Source organism: Fomitiporia mediterranea, assembly GCF_000271605.1.
Source record: "Fomitiporia mediterranea MF3/22 unplaced genomic scaffold FOMMEscaffold_1, whole genome shotgun sequence".
NCBI classification, from domain to species: Eukaryota; Fungi; Basidiomycota; class Agaricomycetes; order Hymenochaetales; family Hymenochaetaceae; genus Fomitiporia; species Fomitiporia mediterranea.
In genome coordinates this window covers 8,516,570-8,520,337 of record NW_006760386.1, presented here as the reverse complement: position 1 = coordinate 8,520,337, position 3,768 = coordinate 8,516,570, and positions in this window count along the sequence as shown.

Below are 3,768 nucleotides of genomic sequence, written 5' to 3'. Positions count from 1 at the left end.
GTTTACTCAGACTAGTAAGAGTTTGAAGGGGAGTATTATGAGATGATTAGTTCATCAACAGACAAACCATGAGACAATGACTTCATAATGTCTCAGTTAGAATACATACAATATAAGGACGAGAGACACTGAGCAGTCAATCGTCACCTCACCCCTTGTCTATGTGTGCCCCCCTTAAGTTCTCCCTCTCAACAGTATGTGATCAAGTGTTTTATTAGTTGTTATTTGCAAACTTAAAAGAAGTTTTTTTTTTCCACCTGTTTCAGATATGTATAGCTCACTATCTAAAAGGACATTCTCAATATGTTCATCAGTTATCTGGGCTGCAGCCAAAGGTATCTGAACAGGTTCCTGATCTTTCCCTTTAATTTTTCCAAAGTTGACATTAACAGTATCATAGATACACTCTCCAGTCAAAAGTTCTAGTGCCACTGCTCTAATGCAACAGTGTCAATTTACCTTGTATATCAGAGCACATACAGTGTCCTGTGCTTACCCCAACAACCAGATGTCAACTGCTATTGAATACTGTTTATAAATTTTCTTATTCATTCTGTATACTTCAGGTGCTACATAATTTGGAGTTCTACACAGCCAGTTCAATATTGTATCCTTTTTAACCTGAAGTGTACTGAAAGAGGTTTGGATTGTTGTTTATATAACTTATATGAAATAGAACGTTACATACTATCCAAAGTCTCCAAGTAGAAGACGATCCTCAGTACAGGGAGTATTTTCGTCAAATGCTTTCTTTATATAGAAGTTATCAGGTCTGACAATATGTCAGTGCTAGTACACAAACAGTGTTATTCTATTGTAGATCCAGTCTCACTTTAGGTCCCTGTGAACAATATTCATTGAATGGAGATAGGCAACTGCTTCCACCATCTGTCTTTATCTAAACTTCAGCACAGTACTATCTGGCCAGCAGTAAATAATACTATCACACCTTATATAGTGAACAGAAATTTCCTTGCTGAAACAATAAACTTGCATTAGTCTGCCAAAGAGATTGCTGCCTTCTGCATAGTCGAATACTAGTACCCATTCCCTGTCGTTCTCAAACGCTCCATAATACTTTATCTTTTAATCATGGTCAGCTGCACATATACTGCCTTTACCTGATATGCAATGTACCACATTCTTATGTTGCATTTTTACTAGTATTCTTGCTTCATTCTTCACTTCTTCTGCAAGATCTCTTATGTCCTGTGTTGATCTAGGGTTTCCCTTATGGTCTTTATGCTTATTAATCACTTTTGCAACAAACAGTCTTGTTTCACCTTTCACAAGGTCCTCTCGTTTCATAACCTTTTTGTAATATACAGTCAATTGCTGGAAAACCAGCCAAGTAGTGGACAAGAAGTACAGCATACAAAGGCAGTGGCATAAGCACCCTTCCCAAGTTCATGTATGCATTCAAACTTTCGTGGTATGTCTTGCTTACTTTGATCTTTTGCCCATAACCACTTGTTACAGAACACAGGCAGATCTTGCTCATGTTGGAACAAGGGCTTCAAGTCTTCTAATGTAAGTATTGTTTTGTACTGGATTGCTGTTGTATTCTCTGTTTCTTTGATTCTAATAGGGAAGGACATTGTGGACCAATAGTTTCCTGTACTCAGAGAATATTAGTGAGGGACAACAACTATAGGGCAATGCAAAAAATGGTCTGTGAGTGGACCTAATAATTATTGGCCTGACAAAGTGGATTACTTGTAAAGGTATGATTATAACATCAGAATGACATCAGATTGTCATGGGCAAAGTAGTCTACAATATATTAATATTGTAGAGTAATAAGTTACACATTTGGAGTATTTGATCAAACAATGTTATAAAATACACACAATTAATCATCTGTCAACTAACTTTATAAATGATATCCTAGTCTAATCATTTCAAGTTTTTTTTAAAAAAATTGAGAAATGTGCAATTTTACAGAATTTAGTAGACTAATGGACAAATTCCTTACATTATTGTAATGTCTATTCATGTACAAATTAAATATAAGGGATTAATGTTTTGTGCCCAAATGAGTATGTTACTACTCCTTGTAACACTCATTTTCCTATAATATACACACAAATAATCTACCTTGTAATATTTTTAAATTATAAAGACTATAAACTATATGTATTAAACTATTATATAAGTGTAAGATATTGTTAGATCTAATATTAACTATATAATACTTGATAGTGAGTGTATCTTTCTCTCCTATTATTGTAATATATAGTTATATAATTAAATAAGTGGTAATTTGTACTTTTCTAAATTTATAAGTGCAAATCTTAATAAAATTAGCTTAATTTTTGTATTTTCATATATACTAAAGTATAATACATTCTAGTATTTTTAAATTGCAATTGTGTTATAGAAGGAGTCACATTTTGTATTAGGAATTTTAAGTATTTTCTCAATTAGCCTGTTTTCACCTTTCTTCTTAAAATAAATAAATTCTGATCTTTTAACACAAGATGTTAGGAATTGTAAAATACAGTAACTAAGTTTGGAAAAGCTTAACTCAAGACTTGGGACTAAGTAGTTTATATACAAAACCCTATTGGTCACAAGTTTAGAGATTGGCCAGATCAACTAGGCTACCTTTGTTGTCCTACTTAGTAAGAACTCCAGCTCAGCATTATTAACCTCTAATCATTACTAATGGGTGATTAATCCATCAGCAGAGAGAGGGGACAGGAAGGAGTAGGTACTAAGTCAGTTAGGAAAAGGTAATAAAACCTGAGGACAAGGTCTTTATCTCTCTAAGGTTAAACACATACTCTAGCACAGCATTACTTAATAACCTCAACTAAAGACAAGTCATTTAGAATGCTTGTATGGAGAGAGGATCTGGAAAGAGTATAGTGTCCAGAGTAAGAAGTATAAAGGAAAAGACTAGGAGAAAACCTGAAGAGATAAAAGGAAAATATTATACTTACTTACATAACTAGCTAGGAACACTTTGTACAAAGACAAAGGACCATTAAAGCTAGGAAAGAGCTAGAGCCAATACTCTGAAGCTCTATACTTAAGGAAGACTAGTACTAGTGAAGGAAAGGGAACTGAGAGCTCTAAGGAGAGACTATAAGAAAGTAGTCTCCTTTATACACTTTGCCCATATAGATGGGAAAGTAATGAAGTCATAAACATAAGGACTACATGAGGACAACATGAGGAATACATGAGACAATCTAGAACTTTGGTTGTAAGTTCTATGATTGAATACAGAAGCATAAAGATAAGGCTAGAAGTTAATAAGGATAATTGTCTCCTAAACTAAGTCTATTAAAGAAGACTTAGGGAAAGATCTAGAACATTAGTTGTCAGTTCTAGAGTGTACACAAGACAGTCTAGAACTTTGGTTGTAAGTTCTAGGGGTAGTACAGAAGTACAGCCTTTTATATTACAGAAGTCATAAGGAGTCATTAGAAGTCATAATACTCCACCTTATGAGAAAGTGTATTACAAACCAGTGTACAGAAAGTACAGGTCAAGTCAGACAGAGTCATAAGAACAATAGAGAGCTCTACTTCATGGGAAAAGCATTACACAGCTTACACAGTATAACTAGTTAGGAGGACTCATAAGGAGTCATTAGAAGCATGAGAGGAAGTATAGAAGATATAACAATATAGTAAAGGAGTCATTAGAAGATTAATCTAAGATACAAGAAGACACAAACCAGTGTCAGCAGATTAATAGAAGACACAAACCAGTGTAGCACACAGTCTAAAGGATTAGCCAGCTCCACTTCATGGGAAC